At 49.2% G+C, this 17005-nt stretch overlaps 1 long non-coding RNA gene across 1 annotated transcript; it reads right to left on the reverse strand.

Annotated features, from left to right (window-relative positions):
* Positions 1–11307, reverse strand: LOC309651177. Its single transcript, XR_014257963.1, has 3 exons — positions 10917–11307; positions 384–3046; positions 1–12 (listed from the first exon to the last, which is right to left on the reverse strand). It is a non-coding gene; the product is annotated as an uncharacterized lncRNA (long non-coding RNA).
* Between the last annotated feature and the right edge of the window lie 5698 nt (positions 11308–17005).

Below are 17005 nucleotides of genomic sequence, written 5' to 3' on the forward strand. Positions count from 1 at the left end.
CTAGATAAAAACCTGTTCTGCTGGACTTCCCTGGTGGCGCAGTGGTTAAGAATCCGCCTGCCAATGCAGGGGACACGGGTTCGAGCCCTGGTCCGGGAAGATCCCACATGCCACAGAGCAACTAAGCCTGTGCACCACAACTACTGAGCCTGCGCTCTAGAGCCCACAAGCCACAACTACTGAGCCCGCGTGCCACAACTACTGAAGCCTGCGTGCCTAGAGCCCATGCTCCACAACAAGAGAAGCCGCCACAATGAGAAGCCCGCACACCGCAACAAAGAGTAGCCCCCGCTCGCCGCAACTAGAGAAAGCCTACATGCAGCAACGAAGACCCAACGCAGCCAAAAATAAATAAAAATTAAAAACAACAAAAAAAAACAAACCTGTTCTGCTTATCTTTATGCTGCTGTCCAGCCTTCCCTGCCCCCACCCGTTCCCTGAGACCTCAACTAGACTTGACAGACTTTTAAAATAACCACACATCCTCTCATCCACCATAAGGTACCATTTACTAGGCTAAGGGATTTTTTTTTAAGGTGTTTCTGTTTTTCTTTTTGAGAGAGATGAGTTGTCAATATATTTCAATACACAGCTAAATTAAACCTGAACTTGGCAGTCTCTGGTTGTGTTGTTTGAAGAAGGCCTCTGTACTTCCCTCCAGCCCATATCAATGGCATGTTTTCCACATTAAACAGTGAAGAACTTGCAGACCAGATGGCAGAAATAGAGCTTTACCACGTGCGGATGGTCAGACGGCACCCAGCTGACAGACCCTGCCTGTGACCGAGGGCCCCCTTCCCTGGTCTTTCTTTTTCCCCCTTCAAAATTTTACCCAAAATTTTCTGTAGGAACATCTTCCCATCTTTAATACTGCAGCTTTCCTCTCATTTAAATTGAAGCTCAAAGAGCAACTGTATCACCCACCCTTTCTCTGGCATGTCCACCACAGTCTCTAGAAGGGAAACATCACCCATCTCTGAAGAATACATTGGAGGGGGAATAGACGTTTAGCCATACAGTGGCTCCGTCACCCTCCTGCTGCAAGAGTCGTGTGAATTTTTCTAGATTTCATTTACTTCCTCCCTTGGGGCACTCTGCAGGAAGTTGGAAAATGTGTGTGGGCTGGTGAACTTTGGTTGGGCAATGTATGTTCTTCAGGGTTCTCAGGGGTTCAGCCCCCAAGGTATTTGATCTTGATTTCTCGGCAATTGTTATAAGCAACTCCTAGAAGAATAATACACCAGACTATTTTTGCTGAGCATTACAAAAGGTCTTGTTTCCTAAAATATCCCTCAGCATTAAAAAAAAAAAAAAAAAAAAATTCATCAACAGCTGAAATAGCCCAAGTCATAAGAAAACCTGTTCAGAGGGTCCTTTAGCCCAGTCATGACTTCAGGTTGCCTCTCCCCTGAGGCTGGTCTCTCTCCATCCAGCTGTGCTTTCTGGGGTTCTCTTATTGGGCTCCTGCCCCAATCATAGAACCCGGGGTACAAATAGATAAGTTACAGCCACACGAAGCCACCGAACAGGCAGGAGATGCACATCTCCTTTTCTTCAAATCACTCCTCTGCCTTTTAGAAGAAAGCTCCTCCCAAAGACTAATCTGTCATCCAGGAGCAGATGGCGGGGCCTGGGTTCTCTTCTGCCTGCAGGATGCTGCCTGTGGATCCAGACTCCTTTCCCATTTTCCTGATTCTACAGAGCACTGACCAGCTTTTCCTACTGAGACCAGCAGATAGCAATAGTTGAGAGCAAGCTGGCCCAGGAATATAGACGGAAGAGATGTTAAGAAGGTTGCTTTCTAAGAATGTTGTCTTGAAAGCTTTCTTTTTTAAAAGGTATTTTTATCCTGCTGGGTAGAGAGACTGCAAATGAGTCCAATATTACAGCTGTGTCCTCTTCCATGCAGACTTGAGTTTCTCTGTGGCCAGAAGCCTTCCTGTGCACCTTGAATGTATGCCATTTTCCCGGGCTGAGCAGGTGACCAGCTGTGGGTGGGGCCATGCACGTCACCCAGCTCCATGGTAGGATGACAGCTTGACACGCAGGAGGAGCCTCATCCCCCAGAGGTCCGCACACGAGGGGCCGAGCAGTGATGCACTTGACAGAATGCTCGTATTAGTCCAGGGAGTGGGCTAATTCACTCCATCTCCCCCCCACCCCCCAGTAAAAAGGATTGTTTCTACTTAAACTTCTCCTGATCAAATCTCCATTCCTCTTTCCACAAACTTGGTCTCTGTAGCCAGGGGAACCAGTATCTGAACAAGCATGTAATTACAGTGATTAGTCATGAAACCACCCAGCCCTTTGGAAATGCCCGTGACCCTCTTGTCTGTTTGATGCCCCAGCACATCCTAAGCAGAAACACTATAGACATTTTGTACTTTGACTTCATGTGTCCATATCAAAGTGAGTTCATTTCTCAGGACACTCAATTTTCATTTTCAAAAAAACCCCCACAAAAACCAAAAAAGAAAACCCCCCCAAAACCAACATGAATTATGGGTTTACCACTGAGATAAGATTAATTATAGGTCATATACCCAAGTGGTAATTGGCACTCTCTATTCAGAGGGAGTCTAAAGTTCCTAAGACACCAAGGATGATAGGAGTTACAGAGTCCTGGTGCCTGTAATGCAGTAAACACTGAACCCGGCCCTCTGCCACGGATTGGCACTAATTCAGCAGACACATACTGTCTGCCTACTATGTGCCAGGCTCTTGCAGACAAGGCAGGCTCAGTCCTGCCTTCATGAAGTTTATGGTACAAGGCCAAAATATGACTGGGAGGAAAACACCAGCATGCAGAACAAGGGAGAGGCTGGTGCTGCTTCCAAGCGCTGCCACACAACCTGTTGTAAACCAAGATTTCCGCTGACTTGACGCAGCATGTTCAGATACCTTGCATTTTTAGCTTCCAAGTTGCCCTTGGGTTTTAAAGGTCTTCCTTTTGTTGCTGTTGCACAGCTTCTGTCACAGGACCCTGGATTTTCGCTGCTTCTGGCTCATGTCTTCACAGTGCAAAAATGGTGGCTTGTATTTGTACCTGTTGAAGGGACCGTTGAGTTCTCTGAGGGTCATAAGCCATGGGACTCCTACTCGCCTTTCAAACAAAATAGAGACTTCATGATCTGAACAGAGAGAGTAGAGAAAATCTCCTTGTTTTTTGGACGGAAGGGATAGAAATGAACTCCACTATCACAGCCATCTCCTTATCCAAAGAGTGCCTTGTATGAGACAGTTTAATTTTTTGGAGAGGAATTAAATAGGCTATAATCCTCAGGGCCATTTGGGCCAGTTACCATGAGAAAGGAAAAGGGTCTCCATCCAGAACTTTCCCTGGAGGAGGATAGCTTCGAGCTTCTCACCACACAGGGTGTAAAATTTAGAGGATTAGCCATTTGTGCTGGGGTTGAGATCACTCCAGAGGCTGGGCAAAAGTACAATGGATTATTTATTTTGACTTTAATAAAAAGAAGTGGATCTGGCATAGATAGGCATAAATAGCCCTGCTGTAGTGAACATGAACAGGAAAACCTAGACTAATTACCTTCCTGAGGCATCATTTTTAACAGTCCTTGTGTGTCCACAATCCGTGGCTCTCCTGTTGCACAGATCACTTACTGACTGTGTGACTTTGGGCAGGTTGCTTAACCTCTCTGAGCCTCCCTTTCCCCATGTGTGAAAGCAGACCCTTAAAATTCCTGCTTCCTAAAGGTTGTTGTGGAAATTAAATAAACGTATGACAAACACTTAACTCATTGTCTAGCACATGGAAAGCATCAATAAATGACAGTGAGTTGATGGCCACTAAGCCACCACATATATGCAACCCATTCTGCTTTTCTACTCCTCACCCCAGTCCGAGAAACTGGGGTCCACAAGGCTAAGTGATTCGTAGCCCACAGCACAAGTGGGCCACTTGAGCCAGAAGCTACAGCCTCCATCCCCTTCCATGGGCCCTCACTGGTTCTTGCTTGTTCCTCTCAATCAGTGGCTAGGAGTCACTGGGAAACTTGTAAACAGCAGATTCCTGGGCTGCTCTCTCGGAGATTCTAATAAAGAGATCCATGTGGGTGCTGCATTGTTAACAAGTACCCCAGGTTACTAGGGGCAGGTGGGCCACTGAGCATGCCCAGTACATCTCCACCCTGTCCCTTCTCTCCCTCTAATCATCCTGCATCCTCCAGGCATGGCTTAAGTTTCTATCCACCCCCGCCATGTAGCTTTCTCTCACCACCCCAGCCCAAGATGATCTCTCTCTACTCATTTGTCATTCCTCACTGATTTTCAAGTATCATTAGTTATCCTTTTATGTCTAGTTGATTTGCATCCCCCTGGAAGCAGGGGCCATGGCTCATACATTCTGTACTCAAATACTTGCTGACGGGTGTGTGCACTGCACAGCTCCCAGCACAGAGGGTCTATTGCAGGTTTCCTGGGCACGGGACCCAGGGAACCACAGCTGCCATGCTGGCAGGTGTAAGCCTCAGGTGAGGCTCTACTCTTTCTTCCCGGGGTCCCAATCTCAGGGGGCTGCCCCTCCTCCCTCCTCACCCATTAGGAAGATCTGCTGTGCATCTCGGGGGCCGAGGGAGGACTGTCACAACAATAATTTTAATGAACTCTGGATTGGAAAAGACTGACATGTCTAGGATTAAAGTAGAGCCCAGGTTATGCTTTTAGACTTTGAAACAAGTACCAGCAGGCATGCCTGTCAAAGGTCTGTGTTCCAAACATTCATTTGTGAGTTGTTTGTTTGGAACTTGCAATATATTTTCTACCTACAGAAAGAAATGTTGTAAATGGTGGTTAACTTCCTAACCTAGTTTACAAAATCCTAGTTTAACCTTAAAATACAAAAACACCTAACATGCAAGCTGTAGAACACAGCATTGTTAAGTACTACAAAAGGCGGTGGGAGGTGACAATTAAACTGATTAGAAGTTGTTTATTTTAACATTCTTCCTGGTTCCTGAGGAAAACTAAATTTAAGGAGAGAAGGATAAGGAGGTAGAGAGGCTTGTGTATAGAATCTGTGGAGGTGCCTTTAGAAGTAGAGGACACAGATCCCTTATTACATTTAACTACACAATTTACAACTTTTTGCAGAAAACAAAACTGCCTTCACTCTGTTTCAACATGGACAAGGCAGGAAATAGGCTTGGGAAACTAGAACAGGTGATGTGTTAGATTAGGCAGAATGAGGAGTACCGGGCTTCCCTGATGGTGCAGTGGTTAAGAATCCGCCTGCCAATGCAGGGGACAAGGGTTTGAAACCTGATCTGGGAAGATCCCACATACCGTGGAGCAACTAAGTCCGTGCGCCACAACTACTGAGCCTGCGCTCTAGAGCCGCGAGCCACAACTACTGAGCCCATGTGCCACAACTACTGAAGCCCGTGTGCCTAGAGCCTGTGCTCTGCAACAGGAGACGCCACCGCAATGAGAAGCCCGCACACCGCAACGAAGAGTAGAGTTGCCCCTGCTCCCCACAACTAGAGAAAGCCTGCACAGCAACGAAGACCCAACGCAGCCAAAAAATAAATTTAAAAAAAAAATCATTAAAAAAAAGTTAGTTTCCTTTAAAAAAAGAAAGAAAAAAAAAGAACGAGGAGTATCACTTACACCTTCTAAATACTCTTTTATTGTTATAATGCAATTTATGCAATAAATAGAAATCAAGATTTAAAAAAACATGGGAGCATTTCTAAACACAGATTTTTCTTTTCCGTAACACAGGTATATTACTAAGACTACTTCTGTGTGAAACAGACATGATTAGACCCACAATCGAAGCCAAGAGAGGGAGAGACGGGAGAGAGAGAAAACCAGCCCCAGGGAGAGGGTGTTATGAAATGAGGGCAGATTTACCAGTGGCAGCTGGTGGAAGAGAGAAGGGGAGGAGAAAGGGATGAGAAGGGGAGGAGAAAGGGACTCGAAGTGGAATTAGATACAATGTGAGTGAAGAGGAAAGGAAGGGGGAACCAGGCCCATGTCTCTGGGTGGGGCAGGGAGGGGGAGAACTAAATGAGGGGAGAGATGGGGTCCAGCAGCGGAGTAGGGCGGGGGATGGGGGCCACCTCTGCAGCCACAAGCTGTTTGTGACTTGAGTAACGTTGCTCAAAGGTGCCTATGCTCTTAGGTCAAGTTCTGAAATGTGCTTTACAATGTGTCACACCCACATGGTTCGGGAACATTCATGAAAAATCAGTTCATCATTACACAGAATTGATCTAGTTCTCAGATGCACTGACATGAGGGCACGAGGTAACTTCCCATCCCTAGGATCTGATGGTCTCAAAACGTAACCCTCTGAGCTAAAACGGACATCACTGAGATAGTGAGGGAAATCTGAATATGGGCTGTATATTTTATAAAATATTTTATCAATGTTAAGTTTTCCAAATGTGATAATTATGGGGCTCTGGTCATGTAGGAGGATATCCCTGTTCTTAGGAGACACGAGCTAAAGTATCCAGGGGTGAAGTATTTGGATATCTGCAAATTCTCACAGGTTCAACAACAAAATTATATATATGTACATATATATAGTATCATTATTACATTAGTTATATCATATTATACATAATGTATCGAGTTATAGATATGTTAACATGTGTAAAAATTAGATATGTGTCTAATTAGAGAGAAAGCTCAGGCCCAAATGTGGCAAAATGTTAACAACTGGTGAAGCTTCGCTGGGCCACTTCGCCAACTTTTCAGTTGAAATATTTCAAAATTAAAAACTGGGGGGAGATGGGATCGGGCGCGTTCAGGGTGGTATGGTCGAGGGGTGGGATAGGGAGGGTGGGAGGGAGATGCAAGAGGGAAGGGATATGGGGTTATATGTATATATATAGCGATTCACATTGTTATACAGCAGAAACTAATACAACACTGTAAAGCAATTATACTCCAATAAAGATATTATAAAAAAACCCAAAAACTTATGATTACCAGGGGGTAAAGGAGGGAGGGATAAATTGGGAGATTGGGATTGACATATACACACTACTATATATAAAAGAGATAACTAATAAGGACCTAAGGTAGAGCACAGGGAACTCTACTCAATACTCTGTAATGGCCTACATGGGAAAAGAATCTAAAAAAAAAAGACTGGATATATGTGTATGTATAACTGACTCACTTTGCTGTACACCTGAAACTAACACAACATTGTAAGTCAACTATACTCCAATAAAAATTTTTTTTAAATCATAAAATAAAAATTGGGGGGAGAAAAATAATTCTAGCCCTTGGACGAGCTGGGAAACCCCTCCAGTCAGTCAAACCTCCCTGCTGCCTGGAATAGCATATCTCCTCTCTCCCCGTCTCTTCCCTCCCCTTTCCTTCCTGCCCCAGCTCCTCTCCTCTGAAACAAGGAAAACAGCCAGCTAATTTAGCGTTTAAAACAACACACCCAGCGGAGAGAAAAAAACAGATGCGCAGGAGACTCAAGTTCGAGGCCTGGCCTGGAACTCGGGGCCGTGGGGGAACTTCAGCAAGCCACGGAGGACTCGGAGCAGCTCCCCAGAGAGGCCCCTTCCAGCTCTGCCCTTCCCTAATTCTAGGGAATCCCTTAGTTAGAGGGGAAAAAATCAGTTTATCTTATTTTCGTGCAGCAGCTCCATAGCAAAGGAAATACCATCTTCTTTTTCCTTGAATATGCCCCGAAAGACCACACGATAACACGAGAAGGCAAAGGCCCGCTGACTGGCTCCCTCTCACTGAGCCCACCTACCAGGCTCCAGCTCTGGATTCGCCCAGGGCACACAGGTGGCTCTCCCACGTCTGCCACCGGCCTCATCACAGCCCCTACCTCTTCCCTTCCTACCTCAAATAATGACACGAAGAACTGGACCTCAGGATTCCAGGAGACCTTCCCCATGCCACTTGCCAGTGCCTGGGGACCCTGGCAGTCAAGCTGGCCCTGGGACACCACCTCTGTGTCTCCACGTCGCTGGGGTTCATCCCTCACTCTGCAGTCCAGGAGTTTTGGGGGTTAATGGAGAACTATCCTGTCCTGGCTTTTAGAAGGCCTAGGGCTTACATACCCACTATCAAGTGCCCTTGGTCCCGGGCTGGGGTGGCAGCAAGGGAGCTGCTGCCAGGTTCCAGGGGAGCCAAAGGAAAGAGCAAAATAAGGCAGCTGGACTTCCTCTGCTCGCACAGGCCTTATCTCCATTCGTTTCGTCACCCCATTAGACACCCGGCTGGGAAAACACGTGGTTTACAAAAATGTTGATGTTCAGTAAGTGAGCCTTCATCTTCCCAGGTGCTGACAGCTGACAAAGGTCAGGCAGGAGGAAGTGCCCCCTGCACAGAGCCTTTACTCAGAGATCATTTCTGCATGTGGACCCACGTCAGTTTGCTGAGCTCTGCCTAGAAATGGGGGGCTGTGCTGGCCGACGTTGGGCCTCGTGCCCACCCTAGAAAAGCAGGTCACCCTCTGACCAGGGTAAGTCATTTATGCCAGGGTTCTTTAAAATGCTACGTTACATCTATTTTCCACCTGGGTCTATTTTCCATCTTTCCCTCCTAGAAAGATGGCAGTTCCCTTTCCTTAGGGTGCTATTTGGCCCGGTTAAGCCCAGAAATGGGATTCCCCACAGGAGCAGGTGAGTCGGCAACGCTTGCCTGAGGAACGGAGAAACGGGACGCTTTATCAGACCTTTGACTCCACTCCCAAGCCTGTCCCGTGGAACACCACCAACCTCAGTGGAGTGCAGCCCACTGGCAACAGCTCAGTGACTGCAAAGAAAACCAGCCCAGCCCAAATCTCTACAGTCTGGGGGCTGCTTCTCCTGCCCCACACCCTGGGCAGTTTGCAAAGGGGATTCGAGGAGTCTAGGAACTCAGGCTCCTGTCAGCTGGACAGGGTTGAGGTGCAGGACTTAACTTGTGCATGTCAGTGCGCAAAGCCTCTGCCTTAGAGGGAAAGCCGGGGGTCCCCAGAGGACACTAATCTGACGGAAACATCTGGGTAGAGACTCCTGGCCCCCAGGCATTTTGCAGCATCATTTCAACTCGTGTTTGCTTAAAGCAGAGAGGCTAGGCTCACAGTCACAGAGTGAGTGGAGGGGACGCGGACATCATGTTAGGCAGGGCCCCCCACCTCTCGCTTAGAGCTGAGGACCTCGAGACCCAGAGGAGCTAATCTGTGATGGGGAATAATTAAGGTCTGAGGTACCTTCTTAAACTGACAGAAACATGACTGCATAATTTTCCCTCTGGCCATCCAGGCATCTTTATTTAAAAAGTCAAGTCATGACCATATCCTGTTGATTCATTAAGCCAAATTAAAATAAAACTTCTTCAGGCAACCCTGCCTTTGTTCTCCCAAATTATACCATTCGAGGAGTATGAAGGAGAAGAACTGCCATTTACTGGCTTAATGTCTGGAATTACCTGCATTTCTCTTTGGAGGGGGACACATCCAGGATGTTTCTGCAAGCCTGCCATAAGAGACAACCCCCTCCAGCCAAGCACCCCATTCCACGGTCACCTCACCCATTTGTGACTCTTTGACGTGCCTCTCCGAGTTTCATCAAAATGCTCAGACAACTCTAAGAATTCCCCAAAGAGGAATTTCTGAGGTTTTGCTGATTCCATTAAAACTGCAATGTTATCCCGTCCCCACCGCCCACCCCTAGTATAAATATTTTTAAGCAAGGAGACTGAAAGAGATGGGTTTGAATATCTGTGCTGGTGTCACATCTCTGAAATGTCCTAGATGGATCACCCGAGTGTTGAGGGGACTTTTGATTAATTGTGAAGCAGTTGCAACCTCTCTTACTCAGGTTCAGTGAAAAAAAAGGAGAACCCGTGCCCAAAACAGCTTGCACAAACCCCATAAGAACCTGCATCTCATCCACGCTGGAAGCGGCCACCCCAACCCGAGTCTGCGGTAGGAAAATCTGAACCTTTGAGCACCAGTGGCTTCACACAAAAGCAAGCAACGGGACAGAGTCAAAGCTGTGTGTTTCCCTCCACTCCCAAAACCCAAACAGCCATGTGCCATGGCGCCCTCCACTTCATTAAACACAAATCCCAATGTTGCTTTCTTAGACATTTTTCCTATGTAACTGAAGGCAAAACACATTAAATATTTGATCTTGTCTTACTCTGATGAGAGCTAGCAGGCTCATAAATAATCCATTGACCTCGTTCATTTTTCTGGACAAAATTGATCATAAAAACACATACACACAAGCCTTTGTAATGTCTGACTCTTAGAAATTCCACCCCTCTGAAATTCTTTAGAACCCCAACTGAAAAAGAAATTCATTATGCAGAACACCCAGGGCAAAAAGAAATGTGCTTCTTAGTGTTCTTTAGCTCCAGAGAGCCTTTTCAAAAGCAAATTTGAATGTACACATTTTTCAAGCAACTGATGGTTACACACTTCAACCACGTAAAAAAGCTCACTGGAGTTTTGGGTTTCACATAAATTCTGAATGACTGAGCATGCATCGGCTCTGCCAGGGAAAACTACCCAAGCGCACGGAGACTCGTCCCACTTAGGTGTCATTCAGAGATTTCTCTAGGTATTTGGGCATTTGCGTCCACCAGGACTCTCCCCCCAGAGACGCCTGCACACAGCCCCCTGCACGCGATGGCCGTCAGTGAAGAGCAAACAGAAGCCATGGGCTGAAAATAAAGCAACTTTTCCTCCCGACCGCAGGACCGTCCTGAAGGGCTTTCCTGGGCTACTGGGCCACCCGAAGCCGGGCAGCCGGGGACGAAGGAGCGCTCCAAGCCGGTCGCCCGCCCGCGTCCCCTTGTCCCCGCGGCCGATTCCGCGCGCACCCACCCTGCCCAGAGCCCCCGCGCCGGTGCCCGGAGAGGCCGGGCAGGATGAAGTTCGGGAGAGAAGTGGGCATTAGAAGCCGTAAGGAAAGCGGACCCACCTGCTGGGAGTTCGCGGAGGCCGGTCCGGGGCTTCCGAGGCGGGCGACCCTCGCGCCCTCGAGGCACCGGGGCGCCGCTGCCTGTGCCGGCGCCGGCGCCCGCGCGGCCGTATTTGTACTCTCGGCCCCTCACATGGTCTGATCTCTAGATATCCGCCGCCAAAGAGCTCTTAAAGAATTTGTGCGTCACTTTTGAGCCGCAGAAACTTTACGTTTCCCCGCGGCTGCGGCTCTGCGTTCCTCCTGGGGAGGGGGAAGGATGGGGGATGGGGGTGTGGGCGCGCTCACCGGGGAGGGGCCGCTGGGGGTGGGAGTGGAGGGGGAGCCGGGGCCTGGGGAGGGGAAGGACCCCTTCGCCCCAACACACACACTGACACACACACACACACACACACACGCGCACTCACACACTCGCTCCCCGGAAGGGGCAGCGCCCTGGGAAGAGAGGGAGCCGGGGGCGGTGAGGGGCGGGCAGCAGGCCGAGAGGAGCTAAGAATCCTGACCCTCATGCTCGTTAAGCTTGCGGGGGAGGAGCTGCTCCACAACCCACAGGTGTAGTTCCTCCCCCAGCAAATTGCTCCCAAAATTTTATTTAGTTTTCGGCTCAATGTCACTTTCTCAGAAGGATCTCTCTTGACCACTGACACCGCCCCCCCCCATCACCCTCACCCCGCATCCTGCCCTATTTTCCTTCCTGGGACTTAGCCCCCGGCTCTCCTTCCGGCTCTACCGCTGGGAGGTGAGCTCAGCCAGAAGGGACCTTGTTTAATTCCTCGCCCTCCCCGGTGCCTCCAATAAAGCCCAGCCTAATGGCTCACAGTAAATACTTGCAGAAGGAATGAATGAATGAAGTATTCTTTCCCGTTTTTTGTTAACCAGCTACAGTTAAAAGCAGTATCAAAACAGTGGGTGGTGATCTGGAAAACATAGTATATGCCTGTGGTGCTGCGCGAGTGGGTGAATTGTTAACAATATTTTAATTATCTGAAGAGGGTCAACAGGAGCCTATTGTGTTGAACCATGTGAATACATTGCTTCGATAATTTTTTTAAAATTAAGTTTAAAAGTGAACTTAATGTTATTATATTTTCAGTAAAATTATTTTTTACATTTGAAAAGAACAGATGCAGTACTTGCTCTGGGATGTCCCTGAAGCTGAGATGGGAGGGTGAGGGCTGACCCACCTACTTCTCCCTAGAGGAGGGCAGGGTCCCAGCCAAGTAGAAGGCAGAACAGAAACAACAATTGCAAGTTTGCAGCCCCCTGTACTTGGACGGAACGGAACCCAGAAAGCTGAGCTGGCAGCCAGCTGAGTTGAGCTGTAGTCTGCAGGGACTGAGTTGGAACGACTCCGTTCCCGGGCGTGGGCGGTGCCCCAACCTGGGAGGAATCAGTTTGAGGTTTTGGCGCCACCTAGACGTCAGGGTGGCGATTGCAAGGAAAGCGGGACGGGCTTCAGAGAGCGCCGGGCTGCTCTGGTGAGCTGGCTGGCGATTCCCGGTCAATCTTGCGCATTTCATCCCGTGGCCAAATCCCGGGGTGACAGGGTCCACATTAGGCAGCGCCTCCCTTCAGATGAACACAATGTGTGAGCACTGTGTGAACAGGGACTACACAAGTGTAAGGTGTGGTTCTGAGGAGGGGACTGGGGGCAGTGGGTGACTCCAGCCCTTGGCTAATAAGGCTCTTGTCTCTCCACCCAGTCTGTCCTCCACGTTGGGTCAACGTGACTTTTTTTTTTTAGATTTTTTTTTTTTGATGTGGACCATTTTTAAAGTCTTTATTGAATTTGTTACAATATTGCTTCTGTTTTATGTTTTGGTTTTTCGGCCATGCAGCATGTGGGATCTTAGCTCCCCGACCAGGGATCGAACCCGCACCCTCTGCAGCGGAAGGCGAAGTCTTAACCACTGGACCGCCAGGGAAGTCCCCTCAACATGACTTTTTAACACCATTCCAGAGTCTCATGAACCTGTTGAACACTCCTGGCCTTCTTTCGAGGACCTAATACCCATTCCTGCCCAGCCACCCCGGCCCCTCTCAGAACTGCTGGTTTGGGGGGGGGGGCTGGCCTAGAGAGTGGGACTCCCGCGGACCTGGGTTAAATCCCAGCTCTGCCCCTGTGCTGTCCGTGGGGGTTTGTTCCCACACAAGGTGAATCCCTTCATCTCAGCTGGTGCGGCCTTCAGCTCCTTCGTGTGTAAAATAGGGATCACAAGGATGGCGGGCACTGCCCAGCTGCAGGGAGGGAAGGGGCTGGTGTGTGCAGTAACCTCAGGGCCCTCTCCACCCGAGGGAGACCCCACCCACCCTCCCTCCTCGGCCTTGGGCCGCCCCAGGCCAGTCTTCTTCCCACTCGCTCCCTGGCTGAGGGGTGCTATCAGAAAAAGACATGGGGCTTACCCAGACTGGACCTTTCCCTGTTGCTCACCGCCTCCCTGGCGCAGTCCACACAGATCTATTGCACACGGTCCATCCTCTCTACACACGTGCTTTCGCTTCTTCTTGTCCCTGTGGGTGTCATCCCACAGAGACCAGTTGGCCTCAGCTGCCCGCCTTCCCCTCAACAAATCCAGCCTCTCTCCTCCCAAAGCGAAGTCTTCCCTGTCTTGCTTCCCATGCTCGTTGCCACATCTGCCCTGTCTTTCTCCAGCATCCGGACTCCCTCCCTGGTGGAGCTCCTTAGTTCCGGCACCTGGTCCCACTGCCGGGGGGTGGGGGCCGCCTCGACCGCCCTTCCTCGCCTCCCGATCGGGGTGAGTGGACAGACATCATACACCGCCCAAGAGAGGGCAGCCCTGCACCCCTCCCAGCTGTCCGCCTCCATCAAAGCTCCTTCACGACTGAGCACCTGCTCCCCGCCAGGTCCCGAGGAGGACACACCCTCTGCCCTTGGGGGTCAGGGAGAAGGGCTGTGCTGAGCATGGAAGGCATTTGGGAGCCCTGAGCGGGAGAGGCGTTGATGAAAGCAATGTTCCCGGGGAGGACTGACATGGCCTAGAGGAAGCAGACGGGTTCCTTAGACCGTGAGTGCAGGTGTGAAGCAGGTGTGAGGCAGGCAGGCCCCAGCACACACAGGGAAGAGACGGGAGTCAGACACCGAAGCAGAACCTGTGGGGCTCGGTGGCTGGTGTCTGGGGAAAACGGTGCATCTGTCAATGATGCCGTGAACCTGGGCGATCATGGTTCAGCAGTACTTTCTCTTTGTTCCACTAGCTCTAGATCAGAAATAGCGGGGCCTCCGGTCTGCTATGAGGCTGCAGAATAAACACAGTCTCGCTTTGACAGGTAAAGAGCACGTTTAAGTATTTCCATCCTCTCCCCAGCTCTCTCTCCCTCACCACACACAGACACCGCCACCAAGGAGACCCACTTCCTGCGTGTCTCAAGGCCCAGCAACTGTTCCCCTTTGGAGCCAGGCTGGGACACACGGTGTAAATCACAATAATGGAAGACAAGGCCCACCCACCCCTTCTTGTGGGCTCTTTCTCAGTACTCCAGTCTTTAGAGTGTCTCACAGGACCCCCTTGTTTCTCCTGGGACTTGGCATAGTTTTGGTGATGGGGTCCACGGTCAACCATGCGAGGGGTACAGCACCTCCAGGGCAGGATTCGCTGCCACTGTGAACCCTGGGCTCATGCCCACAGAGATCTACATAGGAGCCCCCCGTGGGAGGCTGTCTCTGATCCAGAAGGCCAAGGGGAGGAGATGAAAAGCCCTTTCAGGAGTGCCAGGAACATGACATGCAGGGGGTGTGGGAGAGGAATTGCCCCGAGGAAGGCAGAAAACATTTGGAAGTAGATGACTTGTGTCTTTGGTCACCTTTTCCTGGCCCCCTCTCTCCCATTCCTTATGAGCCTACTGCCTTTGCTAAACAAACCCTGTTCCCCCAGATTTTACAGGTATTGTGACTTCCCCATGCTCTTTCTACGATATTTTTGAACTAAGGTTTTTGGTTTTTACTTCCTTGCTACAGGATTCCCTCCCCTGACTCTAAACACCTTAGCTAGGGCCACATTCTGGAGGGCAGCTGTTTTTACCTTCCACCTTGGCTGAGAAGTCGCAGCTGGGAGAAGCACAGAGTACCAGGGCGGGACCCCAGCCTTGTGCACGCACAGACCTGTGAGAGCCCTCAGGTGTCTCCTAAACGGCCACCTCCTCCGCCAGGCTCTGCGTTCCCAAGGGAAGGGGCTCTGCCTCTCTCCACGTCTCAACACCCAGCACCGTGTCTGCACACAGCAGGCCCCATAAACAAGAACTGGCAATGAACAACTAGGAAAATGCCTTTCACTCTTAGCAGACTTAAAGTGTCCTAAGAACCAGTGCCCTTGGGACTGGTGAGTAAACCGTGGCATATCTGACAATGGAGAAACAGCCAGCAGTGAAAGGAGTGAGGCGGTTTTCTCTGCGTATTGAAATCGCTTTAAGTATGTAGAAGAAACTGGGAATCACAAGTGCCTTGGAGGGAAGGGACATTAAAAGTAGAAGGGAACCCTGCTTTTTCACTGTATTCCCTTCTGTACTACTTAATTATTTGCCACGTGTAGGTAATATTTTTATAAAACCTTTTCAGAAAAGCAACATTTTAAAACATTTATAAAAGTTTAAAGAAAAAAAAAAAAGGAAGGAAGGAAGAAAGAAAGAAAAAAAGAGAGGGGAAAGAAAGAACACAGGAAGATGTTGTAAGGGCCCCAAGCTTGTGGCAAAGCAAGGGAAAAGCCTGGAAGATTCTCAGCTCCACTTCACGCAGTGCACACGTTTCCTTCCTAAACGGGGCCAAATTACTCAGGACCACTGTAATTTTCTTTTGTTCCCTCAGGAAGGAGGCAAATATTTTCTCTCATTTTCTAACAAGGATGCTGTGAGCCAAGAGGTGACATCCAGGGCTTTGCTCAGGATCCGATCAAGAGGGACAGGGCTATTTTGAGAACCCAAGTCCTCTGCTTCCAGCCCCTGAAGTCATTCCTCTCCCCTCCGCCCCACTCCCTGCTTTCTTGGCCTGCTCAAGATTACAAAACACTCACCCTCTCTTTAGCTCTTCTCCTCCAGGAACTTCAAGATAACTTGGGCCTCTGCATACAGGGAGATGTTCCCTTAGTCTCTTCTTGGAAAACTGATCACCCTCATCCTTGATGCCTGTGGTCACTGTGGTCAGAAGTTAGTTTAAAACCGGTCAGCTTTTCTTTTCCTTCTCCAACTTCAAGCCCTTTCCTAACTCTTATGATATTTACTGGAAAACTTCAGACAAGTCATCTACTCTTGCAACCGGCTCGTGTATATACATCTTATTTTCCCAACTACATGGCACGTTTCTGGAGAGCAGGGAATTGCTTTAAGCCCCAGAGGGCCTCACACAACGGACACACTGGAGAAGCTCTGTGAGAACTGGTTATTACCAACGGCTCCCACTCACTGAGCCTCTATCTCCCAGGCACATTATCTGCAGCCTCTTTTGTTCTTTTCCTACCACATATGGGTAATATGCAGTCTTTTCAACCCTTTGGCTATATTTTCCTGTAAGTGTTATTTAAAATATAGTTCTCCTTTTCAAGCTGTGACTTTTCCTATTTAATACATTTCAAAATGCTTTTCAATAAAGATGGTATGGAGACTGAGGCTCAGAGAGGTTTGGTGACTTGTCCCTGCTTACACGGCTCCAAGCAGCTCAGCCAAGCTGTCTGCCTGAGTCCAAAGTTGCTGGGATTCTCACTCTGCTGGGCTGATTTGAAGCAAGAAACGTGCAAGCAGTGAAAAAAGTGGAGTAAACTTTTGAGGGTTTCCCCCTCTCTTCTACTCCCCTTACGCCAGTCACCAGGAAAGCTAGACCTTTCTGTTAAGCACTGAAATATGAAGATCCACGGGGGCTTTGTTCTCATTCTAATTGTCCCTACTCAGCAAGTTATCGGGAAGCCCACTTCAGATCTATGTATAAACTTTTTTTTTTTTTTCCTTTGGCTGCATTGGGTCTTCGTTGCTGCACGAGGGCTTTTCTCTAGTTGCGGTGAGCGGGGGCTACTCTTCGTTGCGGTGCGCAGGCGTCTCACTGCGGTGGCTTCTCTTGTTGCAGAGCACGAGCTCTAGGCACGCGG

Source organism: Balaenoptera physalus (genome assembly GCF_965194825.1).
Source record: "Balaenoptera physalus genome assembly, chromosome: 20".
Classification (NCBI taxonomy): domain Eukaryota; kingdom Metazoa; phylum Chordata; class Mammalia; order Artiodactyla; family Balaenopteridae; genus Balaenoptera; species Balaenoptera physalus.